Source organism: Vulpes vulpes, chromosome 6, assembly GCF_048418805.1.
Source record: "Vulpes vulpes isolate BD-2025 chromosome 6, VulVul3, whole genome shotgun sequence".
NCBI lineage: Eukaryota > Metazoa > Chordata > Mammalia > Carnivora > Canidae > Vulpes > Vulpes vulpes.
Genome location: NC_132785.1, coordinates 6,045,945 through 6,066,958, shown reverse-complemented (window position 1 = coordinate 6,066,958; position 21,014 = coordinate 6,045,945). Strand labels below are relative to the sequence as shown.

Genomic DNA, 21,014 nt, shown 5'->3' with positions numbered 1-21,014 from the left:
TCCCAGGACCCCAGGATCAGGCCCTGAGCCAAAGGCAGACGCTCAACCACCAAGCCCCCCAGGTGCCGAGGGGGCTTGTTATGAATAATCTCCTCTCACTCTAGCACTCAGGAAGTGACAAGGGTTTTAGAAGTCCTGTGCCAGGGCCTGGGAGCAGACACCAAAGGCATATTTCTTTTTATGTCACAACATCTCAAGGTGATCATGTCCAAAGCTAAAGATTCTCTTTTTCTCTTATTTTCTTCTAAGTGGGCTCTGTGCCCAATGTGGGGCTTGAACTCACGACCCTGAGCTCAGGAGTCACACACTCTACCAACTGAGCCAAACAGGCACCCCCTCAAAATGGGAGATTCTTGATCTTTTTCCCCAAACGAATAAATATTGTCAATCCCCACCCATGCACCCAGTATCTTGCGGACCCCGGGAGGCATGTACACACGCTGTCCTCTTCGCCTCGACTGCTTCTCCCTGTTCAACACCCAACTGGCTTCCAGCCAGCCTTCCAGACTTCAGCCTAGATGTCACTGTGCTTCAGAAGCGTCCCCTGACCCTTTTCCAATCCAAATGGTATTCCCTCCTGTCCCCTACCTTCTCCATAGCGCTAATCACAGCTTTTATTGATGTTTGATGATGGTTTGTAAACTGTCTGGCTCCCCAGCTAGTTGTGAAGGTGCCAAGCGACATGGTCCTTGCAGCCACAGACAGCGCAGGGCCTGTGTGCGCCCCTGTCCCCACGGGGCTGCTCCTCCTGCCGGGGATGAGAGCCTGCAGGCCCGCAGCCTCTGCTCTCCACTAAGGCTAGCAGAACGGTGGCCAAGGTTTACGAACATGGAATGTGGGGACGTGGAGGACGAATCAGAGAGCTACAGAGGCCTGAAAAACTTAAAGGGAAAAATAAAAGACCTATTGCCTTCAATAAGATGGTGGTTAAGCAAATGATGGCACAGGCTATAACCACAGACACAAACGTAGTATGTTGCTACACTTTAATGTTACATTAAGGAAGTCATTCGGAAAAATATAATGCCATCCTAGGTTTTAGTACTCAAATATATGCATGGAAAAATGTCCCCAAGGACATATGCATCATTATTCATAAGCTTGATGTATTGGGACTGAGGATGACTCTAATATTCTTTCAGAGTCTACGGTTTATAAAGTTTTGACAACATGGGGACCCCTGGGTGGCTCAATGGTTTAGCGCCTGCCTTCGGCCCAGGGCGTGACCCCGGGACCCCAGGATCGAGTCCCATGTCGGGCTCCCTGCATGGAGCCTGCTTCTCCCTCTACCTGTGCCTCTGAGTCTCTCTCTGTGTCTCTCATGAATAAATAAATAAAATCTTAACAAACAAACAAACAAAAAAACCTACTACATGCATTTAAAGGGAATAGCAATAATGCAAGAGAGAGAGCTTTCATGTCAGACATGCTGGTGAATCACATGGGGAGCTACATCTGTCTCCATGTCAGGATCCCCATGTGCGGGTAAGGGGCCCCTGGGTGGCGCCGCCAAGTGAGTGTCCAGCTCTTGGTTTCAGCTCAGTCATGCTCTCAGGATCGAGATATTGAGGCCTGTTAGGCTCTGCGCTCTGCTCTCAGCTAGGAAGCCAGGAATCTGCCTGGATTCCCTCTTTCCCTCCCCTGCTCTCCCTCTGCCCCTCTCCCTGCTTGCTCACACAGTTATCCTCTCTCTCTCTCCCCCTCTCTCTAAAATAAATAAATCAATCAAATCTTCTTTTCTTTTCTTTTTTTTTTTTAAGATATTGTATGTGCAGATAATGTGGAAGATTCTCCAAAAGCCTGTATTTTTGCACAGAAAAGAGCTCAGGTTTTGAAATCTAAGTAACCAGATTTAAATCATGACTTCACCTCTTTTTTTTTTTTAAGATTTTATTTATTGGGATCCCTGGGTGGCGCAGCGGTTTGGCGCCTGCCTTTGGCCCAGGGCGCGATCCTGGAGACCCGGGATCGAATCCCACGTCGGGCTTCCAGTGCATGGAGCCTGCTTCTCCCTCTGCCTATGTCTCTGCCTCTCTCTCTTTCTCTCTCTGTGACTATCATAAATAAATAAAAATTAAAAATTAAATAAAAAATTTTAAAAAAAGATTTTATTTATTTATTCATGAAAGACACAGAGAGAGGCAGAGACATAGGCAGAGGGAGAAGCAGTGAACCTGATGGGACTCGATCCCAGGGCTCTGGGATCATGGCCTGAGCTGAAGGCAGACGCTCAACCACTGAGCCACCCAGTGGGTGGCTTCACCCGTGACTTCACCTCTTATAAGTTGTTTGCTATTCCATGAATTAGATAACATCTAGGGATGTTGTGAAGAGTGAATGGAATGTACACCACCTAGTAAAATGGCCAAAATCTGTGACATGGACACCACCAAACACTGGCAAGCAGTGGCAGCAACAAAACTCTCATTCTTTGCTGGTAGAAATGCAAAATGGTACGGCCACTCTGGAAGACGGTTTGGCAGCTTCTCACAAAACTAGACATATTTTTACCATACAAATCCAGCAATTGCACTTCTTAGTTCTATCCAAAGCAGTTGAAACCTTAGGTCCACACAAACCCTGTACATGGATGTTTATGACAAATCTATTTATATTGCCAAAACTGAGAAGCAACCAAGACATCCGTCAGTGGGTGAATGGGCAAAGAAAGTGTGGTCCATCCAGATAATGGGATACTGGTCAGGGTTAAACATAAATGAGCTATCAAGCCATGAAAAGACATGGAGGAAACTAAACTATGTATCACTAAGTGAAAGAAGCCGATCTGAAAAGGCTCTATACTGTATGATTCCAACTACATGACGCTCTGTAAAAGGTAAAATTGTAAAGACGGTAAAGAGGTCAGTGGTTGCCAGAGCGGAGAGTGGGGGAAGTGATGAATATACAAAGCACAGAGGATTTTTAGGGCAAATAAAATACCCTGCTCTGTATCTTATAATGACAGATATAGGTCATTATACATCTGTCTAAACCCTTGGAAAATACAATAGGCTGAAGCAAGGTGGACATCTTCAGTTTCATCCTGATTCTTGGGGACACAGGTCTATTTTTGTCCTGCTGGAGAATGACAAAGAACATTGACATTTAGTGCTTTAGTGGAAGAAGAGGAGTCCATGAAATTCTCTGAATAAGAATAAACAGGTAGAGGAAAAGCAGTTAAAAATGTTTTTGTTTAACTTTGGAAGAAGAGAGAATTTTAAAGAGGGAGTAATTACTGTGCCTAATGCTGCATTGAGTACAGCTAATGTGTCCAAGGCATTTGGATATTGCAGCACTACGTTCAGTAAGAAGAATCCACAAGGAAATTAGAAAATACTTTGAAATGAATAAAAATGAGGGACTCCTGGGTGGCTTGGAGGTTGAGTGTCTGCCTTTGGTTCAGGTCGTGATCCCGGGGTCCTGGGATCAAGTCCCGCATCAGGCTCACCGCTTCTCCCTCTGCCTCTCTCTGTGTCTTTTTTCATGAATAAACAAATAAAATCTTTTAAAAAAAAAAGAGAGAGAAAGAAATGAAAATGAAAACAAATTAGAGCTTGCATATTTGCTGTGAGGGAAATTAATAGCTCTAAACACCTTTTAGAAAGAAGAAACCTAATAAGCTAAGCTTTCACCTTATGACATTGGAAAATGAAAGGCAAATTAAACCCAAAACAAGCAGAGAAAGGAAATACTGAGAAGTAGAACAGAAATTAGAGAGTAGAAAAACAATAGAGAAAATCAATGAACTCAAAAATTGGTTCTTTGAAAAGATCAACATAGTTGACAAATCATTAGCGAGGGTGGCCAAGGGGAAAGAAAAGAAATTCAAAGTGCTAGAATCAGAAATGAAAGAGGGGACATTATGGGGCACCCTGCTGGCTCAGTGGGTAGAGCACATGCCTCTCAATCTTGGGGTCATGAGTTCAGCCCCCGTGTTAGGCACAGAACTTACTTTAAATAAATAAATAAATAAATAAATAAATAAATAAATAAATAAATAAATAGACTGATATATTTAAAACTAAAAAAAGAAGAAGGGACTTTTCTACTGACCCTCCAGAAATGAAAAGATTGTAAGAGAATACAATGAGCAACTATATGTCAGCAAATTAGATAACTTAGGAGAGATGGTCAAATTCCTAGAAACACAGAAACTATTAAAACTGGCTCAAGAGGAACTAGGAGTGAGGCTAAAAGCCTCCTGGGTGCCTGGGAGGTAAGAAAGGGCAGATGTGCATAGACTGTTCTTTGAAGAAGCTTGGCTATGGGGGCATCTGGGTGGCTCAGTCGGTTAAGCATCTGTCTTTGGCTCATGTCATGATCCCAAAGTCCTGGGATCCAGCCCTGCATCAGGCTCCCTACTCAATGGAGAGTCTGCTTCTCCCTCTCGCCTTCATCCTGGTCATACTTGTGCTTTCCCTCTCTCTCTCTCTCTCTCTCTCTGAAATAAATAAAATGTAAAATAATAATAATGAGGTTTTTTGGCCCAAAGAATCAGGGTTTGGTGGGGAGGGGGGGCTTGGGGAATTTTGTTTTTGTTTTTCTGGTTCTGTTTTCAGGATGCAGAGACTTTCTTTTTCTCTTTTTTCAAAGTTTTATGTCAAGTAGGTCCCACACCCAATGTGCAGCTTGAACTCATGAGCCAGAGATCAAAAGTCACACGCTCTACCAAGCCAGCCAGCCAGGGCCCCAGGATGCAGAAACTTGACCATAGTTGAAAAATAAGGGACCAAAGGAGATGAGAGGTTGAGGACATAAGAGGAGAGAGAGGAACAGGAGGTGGCAGGAGATGGGATGGTGCCAGAAGGAGAGCGTGGGTGCCATGCCTGCCCTCAGTCACGGGGACCAGGGTGTGGGGAGATAAGTGGCCTCTATTTGGAAGGTCCACACGGAGAGTCAGGCTTCTGTTAAGGCAAGAAGGTGCAGGGGATATAGACTGAAACTGTGATTTCAAATGAATTAGATGCCTCAGAGGTCATAAGAGAATAATTAAAACAGAGGCTGGTGGCAGTAGCAGGTAGGGCTACACTTGGGTCTGTCATCATAGAAGCCACACAGAGCTATCTTGCAATCCAGCCCTGGGCAGAGCACTATTCTCCAACTCTTGCTCTATCCCCGATGCTCCGGTCGAGGGGGAGTGACCGTCGCCTACGCTCATACCACCCTGCGGTACTTCTATTATAGGAGTTAATTGCATCGTATCATAATTGCATGTTTACTTGCTTATCTCCCCTACTAGACCATGACAGTCATTAGTATAATCTTTACATAACGGTTTTTGCAGCTTTCTTTTCTCACTTATGTTTTTTGGAGCTCTAAGTCAGTAATTATAAAAAGGAATTTTAAAAAACTTATAGAAAATGTTCAATATATACAAACGTATAGGGAATAGTATAATGACCCTTCTCATCATGCAGATTCAGCAGTTATCAATTCATAACCATTCTTTCTTCACTCATGCTCCCACCCACTCGCCTACCCTGATCCTCTCACTTTTTTTTTTTTTTACAGATTTATTCATGAGAGACACAGAGAGAGAGAGAGGCAGAGACACAGGCAGAGGGAGAAGCAGGCTCCATGCAGGGAGCCTGATGTGGGACTCGATCCTGGGACTTCAGGATCACCCCCGGGCCGAAGATCGGCACTAAACTGCTGAACCACCTGGGCTGCCCTTTTTTTTTTTTTTTACAGATTTATTAATTTATTTTAGAGAAAGGGAGCATGTGTGCATTCATGCAAGTGGGGATGGGTGATAGGGAAAGAATCTTAAGCAGACTCCTTGCTGAGTGTAGACCTTAATGTGGGACTTGATCTCATGATCAAGATCCAGGTCCCAAGATCATAACCTGAGCCCAAATCAAGAGTTGGACACTTAATCGGCTGAGTCACCCAGGTGCCCCTCCTCTCTCCTAATTATTTTTTTTTTAAGATTTTATTTATTTATTCATGAGAGACACAGAGAGAGAGGCAGAAACACAGACAGAGGGAGAAGCAGACTCCCTGCAGGGACCCCATCCCAGGACCCCAGGAATCACACCCTGCACTGAAGGCAGATGCTCAACCCCTGAGCCACCCAGTCGTCCCTCCCCTGATTCCTTTGAAGCATATCAGAGACATCATATTTCACCTGAAATATTTTAGTGTATGTTTCTAAAAGCTAATTCTCTTTTAAAAAAACATAACCACAGGTTATTGTTATATATTTAAAAATTAACAAGTTCTTAGCATCACCAAATAGCAAGACAATGTTCAAATTTCCTCATTTGGCTCATAAAAATTTGTATACTTTTTTTTTAATCACTGCAATTGGTTGATACAGCTTTTAAGTCTCTTTTTAATATAGAAGTTACTTCTCCCTGATACTCTACACAGAAAACCCAAAAGACTCCACCAGAAAACTGTTAAAACTAATATATGAATTTAGCAAAATTGCAAGATATAAAATCAATGTGCAGAAATCTGTTGCATTCCTATACACCAATAACAAAGCAGAAGAAAAAGAAATCAAGGAATTGACGCCATTAGCAATTGCAGCAAAAACAGTTAAAATAACCTAGGAATAGGATAGCCCCGGTGGCTCAGCGGTTTAGCACCACCTTCAGTCCAGGGCATGATCCTGGAGACCCGGGGTCAAGTCCCACGTTGGGCTCTCTGCATGGAGCCTGCTTCTCTCTCTGTCTGTGTCTCTGCCTCTGTGTGTGTGTGTGTGTGTGTCTCATGAATAAATAAATAAAATCTTTTTAAAAAGCATCATCCTTTAAAAAAAATAAGATAACCTAGGAATAAGCCTAACGAAAGAGGTAAAAGACCTGTACTCTGAAAACTACAGAACACTTATGAAAGAAATTGAAGAGGACATGAGAATGGAAAAGCATTCCATGCTCGTGGATTAGAAGAACAAACATTTTCAAAATGTTTATTCTACCCAAAGCAATCTACACATTTAATGCAACCCCTATCAAAATGACACCATCTTTCACAGAGCTAGGACAAACAGTTCTAAAATTTGTATAGAACTCAAAAGACTCCGAATAGGCAAAGCAATCCTAAAAAAAGAAAAACAAAGCTGGAGGCGTCACAATTCCGGATTTTAAGCTCTATTACAAAGCTGTAGTCATCAGGACAGTATGGGACTGGCACAAAAACAGGCACACAGATGAATGCAACAGAATAGAGAACCCAGAAATGGACCCACAAATGTAATCTTTGGCAAAGCAAGAAAGAATATCCAAAGGAAAAAAGAGTCTCTTCAACAAATAGTATTGAGAAAACTGGACAGCCACATGCAGAAGAATGAAACTGGACCACTCTCATACATCATACACAAACATAAATTCAAAATAGATCAAAGATCTAAATGTGAGACAGAAAACCATCAAAATCCTAGAGAAGAACATGGGTAGAAACCTCTTTGACCTCAGCCACAGCAACTTCTTACTAGACATGTTGCCGGAGGCAAGGGAAACAAAAGCAAAAAAGACCTCTTGGGACTGCATCAAGATAAAAAGCTTCTGCACAGTGAAGGAAACAACCAACAAAACTAAAAGGCAGCCTACAGAATGGGAGAAGGTACTTGCAAATAACACATCTGATAAAGAGTTAGGATCCAAAAATCTATAAAGAACTTAATCAAACTCAACATCAAAAAAAATAATCCAGTAAAGAAATGGGCAGAAGACATGAACAGACACTCTTCCAAAGAAGACATCCAGATAGCCAACAGACACATGAGAAGATGCTTCACATCACTCATCATCAGGGACATACATATTAAAACCACAATGAGATACCACCTCACACCTGTCAAAATGGCTAAAATGAACAGGTGTTGGCAAGGATGCAGAGAAAGGGAAAAACTTGTGTGCTGTTGGTGGGAGCGCCAACTGGTGCAGTCACTCTGGAGAATGGTATGGAGATTTCTCAAAAAGTTAAAAATACAACTACCCTCCTATCCAGCAATTGCAATATCAGGTGTTTACCCAAAGGATACAAAAATACAGATTCAAAGGGGTACATGTACCCCAATGTTTATAGCAGAATTATCAGCAATAGCCGAACTATGGAGGGAGCCCCAATGTCCATCGGCTGACAAATGGATAAAGAAGATGTGGCATATGCATACAAAGGAATGTTACTCAGACATCAAAAAATACGAAACCCTGCCATTTACAGCAATGTGGATGGAGTTAGAGTATATTATGCTACGTAAAATAACTCGGTCCGAGAAAGACAAAACCATATGATCTCACTCACATGTGGAATTTAAGAAAGAAAACAGATGAACATAGGGGAAGGTGGAGGTGAAGGAGAGAGGGAAACAAACCATAAAAGACTCTTAATAGAGAATAAACTTGAGGGTTGATGGAGGGAGGGATGGGGGATGGGCTAGATGGGTGATGGGTATTAAAGAGGGCATGAGCCCTGGGTGTTGTATGGAAGTGATGAATCACTGAATTCTACCCCCAGAAACCAATATTGCCCTGTATGTTAACTAAGTATAACTAAAAAAAAAAAAAAAATCCGAGTACCTCTCTATTAAAATGTTGAGGCCATTTCATATAGATTATATTAAATGGATCAGAGGTATAATAAGAAGCAAGGAATGAATCAAGGTGGTAAGAGGATAAATTATATCATGTGTTGCTCATACTGCTTTTGGAAAAATCATATTCTCACTAAAATAAAGGTTAATTGACTTTTATTTCATTTAGCCTTCAGATAAATTAAGTCTAGTTAAAGCCATAAAAAAAAGTTCCCTGGGCAGCCTGGGTGGCTCAGCAGTTTAGTGCTGCCTTTGGCTCAGGGCATGATCCTGGAGACCCAGGATCGAGTCCCACATCAGGCTCCCTACATGGAGCTGCTTCTCCCTCTGCCTGTGTCTTTGCAGCTCTCTCTCTGTGTCTCTCATGAATAAATAAATAAAATCTTTAAAAAAAAAAAAAAAGGAAAGAAAGAAAGAAACAATGTTCCCTATCCTTCTCCTTATTTCTCCATACAATTTATCTTTTGAAAAAACTGGACAACTTATCTTTTTTTAAAATTTTATTTATTTATTCATGAGAATATACAGAGAGGAGAGAAAGAGGCAGAAATACAGGCAGAGGGAGAAGCAGGCTCCATGCAGGGAACCCGACGTGGGACTTGATCCTGGGTCTCCAGGATCATGCTCTGGGCTGAAGGTGGTGCTAAACCGCTGAGCCACCCAGGCTGCCCTGGACAACTTATTCTAAAGAGTTTCCCACATTATGGATTTTTTTCACATTATGGATTTTTTTTCACATTATGGATTTTGATTATAGCATCTCCGTTGTAGTATTTTACGTATTTTTTAAATATAGGATAGCCTGTTAAAATATACAGCTTAACCCTCATATTCAATTGTTAACGTGTTATTTTAGGACTCTGTGGCTACAAATAAGGAGAACACATCCAAGCAGGTTCCATCTTGTTTACACAAAAAGATGGAACTTCCCAAGTAGCAAACTAGCAAAGGCTGCTCCCTCCCTCCGCTCATCCAGCCCTGCCTGCCCTGATACAACTGGGTTAGGATAATGACTGAACATTCTGTAAATTTACTAAAATTTAAATGGCTTACATTCTAATAGGGTGAGACAGATAACAAATAATAAACAAGTAAAATATATGGAATGTTTGATGATGAAAATGCTATAAAGAAAAAGTGCACAGACCTGGAAATTACAAAGACTTTGCTCTTTTCCTCATCTCCTTTGGGGAGAGAAAGGGATTGTGATGGGATGCTGGGGACAGACTGCCGGAGGGCTCTTTTCTTTTGTCCAGTTATTGCCACCTAGAACTAAAGCAAGACGATTACCTAGCATGTTGGGGAGGAGAAGCAGTGTTGGCTGGACACCCACCAGAGGACAGTGAGCTTACACTATTATACTTGTCTTATGTGGGGAGAAGATAAAGATCTAATTCATGTAAGAAAGTGATGCGACTTGATAGAAAGAAAACCAAACAATCCAATTTAAAAATGGGTAGAATAACAATAGATAATAATAAAATATTCTAGGGGGGTCTGGGTAGCTCAGTTGGGTGAGCATCCAACCCTTGATCTTGGCTGGGGTCTTGATCTTGGGGGTAATGAGTTCTAGTCCTGCGTGTGGCTCCATGCTCAGCCAAATATTTTTTTATTACTTAAATAATAATAATAATAAAAGAATAAAATATTCTAGATATGATAATGAGTGAACAATTCTGTGAATTTACTAAAATTAAAAGAATTCACATCCTAATTCAGGAGCAGACAATAAACAATAAAGAATAATAAAGAATATGTTTGATGAAGCACCTGGGTGGCTCAGGGGTTGAGCAAATGAGCCTAAGAAATCAGAAAACAAGCAATGGGTCATACCCAAGGAAACCAGAAGGAAACAATAAAGATAAATACAGAAATTAAGGAGAGAGCGTCAACAAATTACACAGTAGAGAATATCAAGGAAGCTAAAAGCTGTTTTTAAAAAAGAACTGGAAAAACTGAGGAAGAAAACAGCAGACAAGAAACAGTTACAGAATAGAAATGGAAAAATAGGGGCACCTGGGTGGTTCAATCAGTTAAGCGTCTGCCTTTGACTTAGGTTGTGATTCCCAACACCCCCCAACCCCCTCTACCCTGCATCAGGCTCCCTGCTCAGCAGGGAGTCTGCTTCTCCCTCTGCACCCCCCATGTTCACTCTCTCTCTCTCTCTCTCTCTCTCTCTCAAATAAATAAAATAATAACCACAAGCATAAGAGTTTAAAATAATAATAAAGAATAAAATGAGTAACTATTTGGCAACCTGGGTAAGAGATATAGTCTGGGGAAAAAAAACACCAAAAAAAAGAAAATGCCAAAACTGATATAAGAAGGAAAAGAAACATGGAGAGACTAATAGTTAAAGAAATCGACATGGTTATCAAGGGCATCTCCAACTTCACCCCCAGCAAAAGTCCTTGCTCCCAATGATTTTACTATTGAGTTTTGACAGTTTTCAAGAAGCAGAAACTAACTTTATTGATACAGATTATTCCAGAAAATAGCAAAAGAGGGATAATCTTGTTTCTGGAGGCTGCTCTAACTTTGGTCTCAAATCCAGACAGAGTCAGGACAAGAAAAAGAAATCATGAGCTCTTTTCACTTCTGAGCATGGATGCAATAATCTCAATAGACTATTAACCACCTGAGCCCAACAGTGTATTATTACTATTATAAGAAACATCATGACCAAGTAGTGTTTATCCTAAAAATGCAAAAACAGGCAACATTAAACAATCAGTGAGTGACTACCTGGCATATGATAATAGTAAATATTATTTATTGGCTATTAATGATGATAAGAATATAAACTTGTGCTATTGTTGCCTGGTGAACTGAGGAGGCCCCGGGCCCTGGAGCCTCAACCCTGCCGGATCTGAAGGACTTGCTAATGGTTCTTGATCCTCAAGAGAATGAATTCAAGGACAGACGCTCAGTGCGACAGATGAGTGACACATGCAGCAAAGTGTATTAAAGCAAAAAATACGGAGATAGGAGAGCAGGCAAACTTGAAAGACAGAGAGACAGAGACAGAGACAGAGAGACAGTGAGAGGGAGAGTATGCTGTGAGCTCTGGGGCAGTTGTTAACTAGGGGGTGGAATTTTTGTTTTGTTTTGTTTAAAGAATTTTTTTAAAAAAGATTACATTTATTCATTCATGAGAGACACAGAGACACAGGCAGAGGGAGAAGAAGGGTCCCTGCTGGGAGCCCGGAGTGGGACTCAATCCCAGGACCCCGGGGTTACGCCCTGAGCCAAAGGCAGATGCTCAACCACTGAGCCACCCAGGCACCTGGGGTGGAATGTTTATTACTTGGGGTGGGAAGCAGGGTTTCACACTTTTTCTTCCTAATCTGGTCAGGGGGTTCCTGTCATGACATCCACCATCTCGGGCCTGTCTGGTTAGATCCGACTTCCTGGCTGCCAGAGGCCTTTCCCCATTGCTGGCCGTGACTTCCACCTTGCCGGCCTCCGGGTATCCTGCTGGAACCTAACCAACTGCCTCCACTAACACAGTGACTTTAAAAAACAATTTGATACTATTTTGTAAAGTTGAACATGTGTAGCGGGAATTTCTCTCTGGGAAAATACACCCTAAAGATTCTCACTTATATGCAGCTGTAGACATGCACAAGAATATTCTTAGCAGGTGTTTTTTGAAATACTGAAAAAGAAAGAAAAAAAGGGAAGCAACTTAAGTGTCTATCTATAGGAAAAAAGGAGAAATAACTTGTATAATAATCACACAATAGCTTGCATTCAGCAGTGGGGTTGGAGGTAAGTAAGCGAGGGTCAAAGGATTGAAGATGAAAGAGAAAAGAAATTAAAACTATAACCGAACCGGGGCACCTGGGTGGCTCAGTCAGTTGGGCGTCTGCCTTCGGCTCAAGTGTTACGCTTCTATCTCTCTGCCCTTCTCCCTTGCTCATTCTCTCTCTCTCTCTCTCTCTCTGTCAAACAAATAAATAAAATCTTAAAAAAAAAAAAAAAAACTATAACCAAACCAACACCAGTTTGCTCCTTGGTGAGTCACGGAAATGGCACCAGGTGAGGTGTCGCCCAAAGAAAACTTTATTTGCAGCCAATTAGGAGTCACAGCTTCCAGATAAAGATTTCTTCGTGGGACACTTAACCTGGTGCCATTTCTGTGATTCACCAACTCAAGTTGGTGCGGTGCAGTTACATATTTGGCAACCCAGGTGGGTGGGGGGTTGGGGGGATGGGCACTAAGGAGGACACTTGATGGAATGAAGCCCTGGGTGTTATTATACAACTGAGGAATCACTGAACTCTACCTCTGAAACTAAAACACACAACCAAACCAACCAAACCAAAACAAAACAAAACAAATTTGGCGACCTTGAGCTTAAGCCCTCTGGTTCCTTGACTCCCAAGTGTCAGAGCAGAGGGCAGCAGAAGCTCAAGTGGGCCAAACCTTATCTCAAGCTAGAAGGACCAGGGGCAGATTCCTCAGAGGGGACTCCCCCTTCTTGGTACTTGTGACCACCAGCCTGCCGTTCTGTCCTCACTTGAAATTCAGTGGCAATTTTGCTGTTACTGAGAGGATTTCTTTTGGTGCAAATTATGTCAGGTCCGTGGCACAGGTGTAGAGGTAAAACTAGAGCTGCCCCACGAAGTCTGGGCAAGACAGCATAACAGTCAGAAGACTTGGGGTAAAGAGGGCCTCTCTGGTAAACACCCTGGGGGACTGAACACTTGATGGGGGCCTAGTGTCGAATTTAGACATCCCCAGGGGCCAAAAGATCACTTAACCCCAGCCATTCGGAGGGTTGGATACTCTAGCCTGGTGAAACGGAAGTGATCTCCTTAGGGCGTGGGAGATGGAAAGAACTCTCCATCCCAGCTAGTGATTTGGTCCATTTGTTGTTGTTTCCTCTGTAGATCTCCACCCTGGCTGTGTGGCTCTTGCACACCCCCTCCTTCCCCTTACAACCCTGGATGAAGGAAGCAGCAGCTCTTTGGGTCCCTGGAAGCACACATGGGGAAGAGGTAAGAGCTCTATTTAATTAGTTAAAAACCAAGCACTTATTGGGCATTCATGAATTTAATTAGTTGAATTCATATTGTATCTGTTGCAATTTGTCAGCAAAAATGACTTTAAAAGGATGGTTGATTTTTGTCTGTCTCATAAAGTTTTCATGGGTAATTGTTAGGAACAAGTAGGTGGAGGGGTGCCTTGCTGGCTCAGTCAGTAGAACATGTGACTCTTGATCTTGGGGTTTTCAGTTCAAGCCCCACCTTGGGTGTAGAGATTACTCAAAAAAAATCTTTTTTTTAAAATTTTTATTTATTTAGGATAGTCACAGAGAGAGAGAGAGGCAGAGATAGGCAGAGGGAGAAGCAGGCTCCATGTACCGGGAGCCCGATGTGGGATTCGATCCCGGGTCTCCAGGATCGCGCCCTGGGCCAAAGGCAGGCGCCAAACCGCTGCGCCACCCAGGGATCCCTCAAAAAAAAAAAAATCTTAAAATAAAATAACAAGTAGGTTGAATAGATTAAAAGGTTTATAGGCAAAACTTGTAAATAGCTCTCAAAATCTTTGGTAACCTGAAACTTTGAAGTTTTGCTGTTAAATGATACATTGGGTTGAATTCATCAGATATCTAAGTTTGTTGTTTTTTCAAATAAGATGTTAAAAACGAAGGTTTCTAAAAGTAAAAATTCTGATAAATGTAATTGAGATTGCTAGAAATGATAAGGAAAACCACTCTGTCTGCAAGAAAAGATGTTTTTCGTAAGAAAGATATAGGGAATGGGAATACATTTTGTTGAAGGGAAAAGACAGAAATTTTGTCCAAAAAGGAGACTGGTTATTTAGAGATAAAAGGCTTAGGATAAAATTTGAGTGAAAAAGAAACTTACATGGGAAGCCTGGGTGGCTCAGCGGTTGAGCGTCTGCCTTTGGCTCAGGTCGTGATCCTGGGGTCCTGGGATCACTCCCTGGGCCGAAGGCAGTTAGATGCTCAACCACTGAGCCACCCAAGCACCCTGAAATCCCTCAAGTCTTGACAAAAATAAAATTATTGAAATGTCTTGTGTCACAGGAATAACTGGATTTCTTTGTCAACCACATTATCTCATCGGATTTTTAACTATGTCCATTTTTGAGGGAGGGTTTCTTTTTGTCATTTATTACTATTGTTCCAATCTCTTAAAAAAATGTGTTTTATCTCCAAGGAGATTCATGAAAAAGACTTTTTGACAAACATATGTTTTTGATACCCTTAAGATCATAAAACTAAGCTAAGTACGAATTTCTGTAACTAATGGAAAAGCTGCATTCAAACAGAACAAAAATGACATGGGACTGAATGAACTGAGCAAGATGATTACAGTTTTTGTGACTCCTGTTGGAAACATTGCTGGTTCTCTAATGTTCGCTTTTCTAGATTGAAGGAAACTTTCTCTTAAGATATCCATGATAGCGGCACCTGGCTGGCTGCATTGGTGGAGCATGTGACTCTTGATCTTGGGGCTGTGAGTTCCAGCCCCATGTGAAGTGTAAGATTACTTAAAAACAAAATCTTTGGGCAGCTGGGGTGGCTCAGCAGTTTAGCGCCGCCTTCAGCCCAGGGCCTGATCCTGGAGACCCGGGATCGAGTCCCACATCAGGCTCCTTGCATGGAGCCTGCTTCTCCCTCTGCCTGTGTCTCTGCCTCTCTCTCTCTCTCTCTCTCTCTCTGTGTGTGTGTGTGTGTGTGTGTGTGTCTCTCATGAACAAATAAATAAAATCTTTTTAAAAAATCTTTTTAAAAAAGATATCCATGACGTACAAAAATATGATAAACTATTCCTTTGTGAACAAATTGAAGCATTTCTCTTTTCTCCCTACCTGAGCCCTCCAGAATTCACAAACTTCCAATGAGTGTTCTCTCTTTCGTGGCAGTTATAATTATTTGCATAAGCTCCATAAGAATCTGTTCTGTGTGTAACAGGACATCATTGGAAACATTGGTTATTTTACCAAGGCTTTGACTTGAGTAATAGATTTGAATATTATATGCATAGACCCAGGTATGCCCAAACAGCTTTAAAGAATTGACTTTAAGGTTGACTTTATGGAGCCCCTGGGAAATGTTGGCCTGGTACCTTGCTGACAGAGTTCCCAGCAGTCTTACCAGGTGAGTAAAGAATGTCACTTCCTGGCAGGTTCTGGAACCTCAGGATACTTTGGGGACCTCGAGAAGAGGAATTCATCCAAATCTCCAGGCAGCACAGGCAAGTCTGATGGCAAGTATTTGGCTTAGCTTCTGACCTCGAGAGACTATTGAGGGTTCAATCTAGAAATTCCTTCTGAAAAGTTCTAGCAAAGTGAGTTTTATTTATTTATTTTTTAAAAGATGTATTTATTTATTCATGAGAGACAGAGAAAGAGAGACAAAGAGAGAGAGAGAGAAGCAGAGACACAGGCAGAGGGAGAAGCAGGCTCCATGCAGGGAGCCTGATGTGGGACTCGATCCCGGGACTCCAGGATCACACCTGGGCTGAAGGCGGTGCTAAACCACTGAGCCACCTGGGCTGCCTGCAAAGTGAGTTTTAAAAATAACTAAAAAATAACAAGAATAACTATTCTTGCTGAGCTTGTGTAAATAATCAGGCCAAGCCTGTTAAAAATGGACTTGTTTGGGATCCCTGGGTGGCTCAGCGGGTTTAGCGCCTGCCTTCCGCCCAGGGCATGATCCTGGAGTCCCAGAATGGAGCCTGCTTCTCCTCTGCCTGTGTCTCTGCCTCTCTTTCTCTGTGTCTCTCATGAATAAATAAAATCTTTTTTTAAAAATTAAAAAAAAAAAACTGGACTTGTTTTACAAATTCGTATTGATTTGGCCATCATTGGTGAAAATGAGGGTGATTTTATTTTTTTTAATTAATTTTTTAAAGACTTCACTCTATTTATTCATGAGAGACACACAGAGAGAGGCAGAGTCACAGGCAGAAAGAGAAGCAGGCTCCATGCCTGGAGTGGGACTCGATCCTGGGACTCCAGGACGACGCCTTGAGCCGAAGCCAGGCACCAAACCGCTGAGCCATCCAGGAATCCCCAATGAGGGTGATTTTAGAGAAAAATTATGTTTCAGTAATACATCTTTGTGAATGTTAGATTATATGTCCGATTGTCTTAGTGTTGGTTGTTTGCCTGCAAAACTGGGCTAGATCCTGGATTCTAGTTTCCTTGAATATCTGACTATGACCCTCCAAACTAAGGTTTCCAATTTCCTTTCAATCAATGAGAACTAAAACTGTCCCTCCCCCCTTTCTTCCTAAAGCCCTGCAAACTAAAGGGAGGCAATGTAAAGCCCTGCTTGTGAGGGCTCCAGCCTTAGCACGACCTGACTTTGACAAGCTGTTTTATTTGTATGTACACGGAAGGCAAAGAATAGGGGTAGGAGCGTTTACCCAAACGCTGGGGCCCCTAAAGAGAGCGAGAGCTTATTTTTCTAAACATTTGGATGTGGTGGCCTAGGGGAGCTGTAGCAGCCACCTGCCTCTTGATAAAAGAAGCTTAAAAACACAAACAAACTAAAGAACCATTGATGAAGTTTTGGAATCTAGGTGAGGTTTGGTGGGGTGAGGTCTGGAGCCAATGACCAAGAAAGAATTCTTGAGACATCTTCAGAGCCAAATGGTGGTTTTATTAAAGCCTGGGGACAGGATCCGTGGGCAAGAAGAGCTACCCGGGCCGGGAGGGCTGGCTGATTATATACCTGGGAGTTGGGAGGGGTTTGAGGATAGCATGCTCTCTAAGGAATTTTGGAAGCAAGGTTTCCAGGACCTTTAGGGGGCGAGGTATTGTTGGGAGAAGGTCATGGATTACCGCCTAATCAAACCCAAGTCATGAGACCCTTCAGATGGATATCGTGGGCCATGTGCTTGGAGGATGATTGCCAACACGTATCTGGGGGTTTAGAGAAAAGGGAAATTTGTAAAGGAATTTTTATATGTTAAAGTAGACTTACAGGATCCTGGGGGTCGGGCTAAGATTGCCTTCTGCTCTTAGGAAAGTACTAGCATTGAGGCAATGGAGTCTTTGGAGGGAGGTCCCTGTGACTGTTTCAAGGACTTGTCAGTGTGCTTTGTCCTCAGTTCCCCCATCACTATGATGATGGTTTCGAAGATTTTTTTGAAACCTAGGCACATCTGTGGCTATCCCAAAACAAAATGTTACAACATCAAGCCACCCTGGTAGATACCCCCAGATACGGCCGCCTGCCTACTCCCCCAATTTGCTCTGGCAACAAGGATCTCCAGGGTGAACCTCTGTCCAATGCAGAAGAAATCTGGTTTATAGACAGCAACAGTTTGATGAAAAATGGGCTATGAAGGCAGGATATGCAGTAGTAATCCTAACCAGAAACTGAAAGACTGACCCCCAGCACCTCGGCCCAGAAGGCAGAAACAATTGCACTAACCAGGGCATGAGAAGTGAGCGAAACAAGGTGTGAACCATTTACACAGATTCTAAACATGCCTTCTGGAGGGCCTGGGTGACTCAGTCGGTTGGTTAAGCGTGTCTGCCTTGTGCTCAGGTCATGATCCCAGGGTCTTGGGATCAAGTACGTATCAGGTCCCTGCTCAGGGGGGAACCTGCTTCTCCCTCTCCCATTCCCACTCCCCCTGCTTGTGCTCTCTGTTAAATACATCCATACATAGTAAGCAGGCCTTCTGTGTAATACATGCCCAGGGAGCAAGACGGAGAGGAAAGGACCGTCAACCGTGAGAATGGAGAAATTAAATATGGCAAGGACATCCACAGGCTGCTGGAAGCCATTCCTAAGCCTAAGGATGTGCAGTGGTCTGGTTACAAAGCCAGAAGGCGGTTTGCACCACCAAATGAACCTGGTGTGCTGTACTGTGCAGCTGAGTAGAACAGAAGCTGAAGGCAAGGATTTATGAGGAGGATATACTATTATTTCATGGGTTGCAAGAACAGGAATGCGGTTGAGCTAGGCTTTAGAAAGGAGCTGAAAGGAAGGCCAGCGAAGCTTCCAGGTGTCTTTCTCCATCTGTCATCTCTGCTTCTCCGTATGGATTTGTTAGCCCCCCCCCCCCCTCCGTGGATTTCTCTCCTCTGCAGGTTCGCGGGGAAGAATGACTGCCTCACAGTTGTTAAATTTATAAGTTGCAGTTCCAGACACATAATGAGTCTGACCTAATTCTTCCTGGATCCCAATTAAAAATTTCCAGTAAAGTGAGTTTTACAGGGTGTCAAGCACTAGCTCTAAATCCTGTAGATCCTGTGATACAAATACCACTGCCAGAGGGCCGCTCCTGCCTCGACCAAGAAAGACGTCACTGAAAATTTCATCCTACAGGCATTTCTTTGGGCAGTTAGAATTGCAATTCTGGAGACAAAGATTGAGGTAGAAACCGGCCTGTGAGGAAGACAAAGAGGGGCAGGGTTACAAAGGCAAAAATTCCAAGAGTGCAGCTCTCATTTAAACCCTCAATGCGGAAAAAAAAATTTTAAATAAATAAATAAATAAATAAAAATAATAAACCCTCAATGCGAAATGCCCTTTGAAACTAGGTGGCCTGGGATTGACTGAACTATCATGCAATGAGGGATTGGAACTCGTCCAGACCCGTTGGCTCCTTCTGAAGTGAAGAATGATAAGGATTCAGGTGTCCTGGTGAGGAGGGAGTTAAATCCAGGCTGTTAGCTGGCAGCTGGCACAAAGTTTATGGTTCCTCCAATGAAGAGGGGCATAAATTCCTCCTGGTTTATGGCCTTCTAACACCCCCTTTTTTTTTAAGACTTCATTTATGAGAGAGAGAGAGAAAGAGAGAAAGCACGCACGAGAACAGGAGCAAGGGGGGCAGTGGCAGAGGGAGAAGCTGTCTCCCCACTGACCACGGAGCCCAGGGCAGGGCTCAATCCTTGGGTCCCCTGACTCTAGGTCTTGACCCGAGTGGAAGGAGGCAGACACTTGATCTACTGCACCACCCAGTCGCTCCTCCTAATCCTATTGTAAAAGGAACTCTCTTGGGCAGCCCAGGTGGCTCGCCGGTTCAGCGCCTGCCTTTGGCCCAGGGTGTGATCCTGGAGTCCCGGGATCGAGTCCCACACCGGGCTCCCTGCATGGAGCCTGCTTCTCCCTCTGCCTGTGTCTCTGCCTCTCTGTGTGTGTGTCTCTCTCATGAATAAATAAATAAAATCCTTAAAAAAAAAAAAGAAATGTGGAATGTTGCCACCGATGCTAAAGTAAAACAATCGTGGTTGCTGATGGAAACTATTTCTTGAATCGATTCTGGTTTTCAATTTAACATATATGTATTGGCAGATATCTCCAGGGGAAATCAGAGAAGTTGTTAAGCAATCATTGACCTAGACCAGTAGCTGTGCAGTTCCTTCACGGAATCCTCCTCCTCACCGCCTGCAGAACAGAAGACAAAACGCGGCACCTTCACCCCCAGTGTGGCGGGAGGGCCTTAAAAATAAAGATTGCGTGGAGAAGCTCATTGTGTCCCCCAGGAAATCAATGTATTATGAATTCCAGGCAGCTTGTTTATGGGCTGTGAGTAGGAGATGCTCTGAAAGGGAGCGATGGGAACGAGCCGTGCTTTAGGGGAGGAGCCCTGACCGTGCTGTACTTGTCTCTGAATGCCAGCATTTGGCCCTGATCCATTTATGAGGGCCGCCTGCCCTCTATGCTGCTCATCTTCCCATATTTCTCTATTTGACCCACATCTGGTTCCAATAAGGTTTCACAGCCCATTGACTTTTGACTGGCGGATCCTGCTCCCGTGGGGACAACACTACCTCCGTGGGTATGAACGCTTCCTATAGTCTGTTTTTATGTCAACTAGTAGCACAAGAATTCATGTGCAGACAGTTGCGGAAGCAGGACTGGATTTAAGTGTGTGATGCTAAGCAGCTGCTGCATGGTCAAGGCTCTTCCTTCCTCTTTCCCGGCCCCCTTATTTCCACCTGTCAGGGACAGGAGGGCAGCTTGTGGCCCCCCGTAGTGAAGAGTCCAGTCATACAGATGTATTTTTAAAATAGAAATGATTAGTCTCCCTTCCCTCCTCCCTGAATTATTGTGAAGATCCAATGAGAAGTAGTTGAAATCCCTTTGTAAGCTGTAAAGGGCAAAACTGTTGTCACAGCCTTGCCTAAAACCCTCCGCTCTCTCCCTCGGGGCCTTGGAATGAAGTCGAGAGTCTGCCTTCTTCCTGAGTGGGCTCACCTGTGCGGCCGACCCCGTCTCTGAGCCACCTCCCGCGCTAGGCCTCACCGGGGCGGACCCCGCACTGGCTGTTCCCCACAGGCCCTTGCTCACACCAGCCCCTCTGCTTGCACTTTTCTTGCCCGCTCCTCCCTTTCACCCTCGTGGGAACTGGTGCTCCTCCCCTGAGCAACTTGGGCAACCTCCCAAGGAAGCATTTCTCAACAGCGGCACCATTGACATTTGGTTGACATTTGGGGCTGAATCGTTTTAATTGTGTGTGGAGGAAAGTC

The 21,014-nt window shown here is 43.4% G+C and overlaps 1 non-coding gene across 1 annotated transcript; it reads right to left on the bottom strand.

The window, feature by feature from the left end:
- Positions 1-258: 258 nt before the first annotated feature.
- On the bottom strand, positions 259-331 carry TRNAR-CCU (transfer RNA arginine (anticodon CCU)). The gene has a single exon. It is a non-coding gene; the product is annotated as a tRNA-Arg (tRNA).
- Positions 332-21,014: the final 20,683 nt, after the last annotated feature.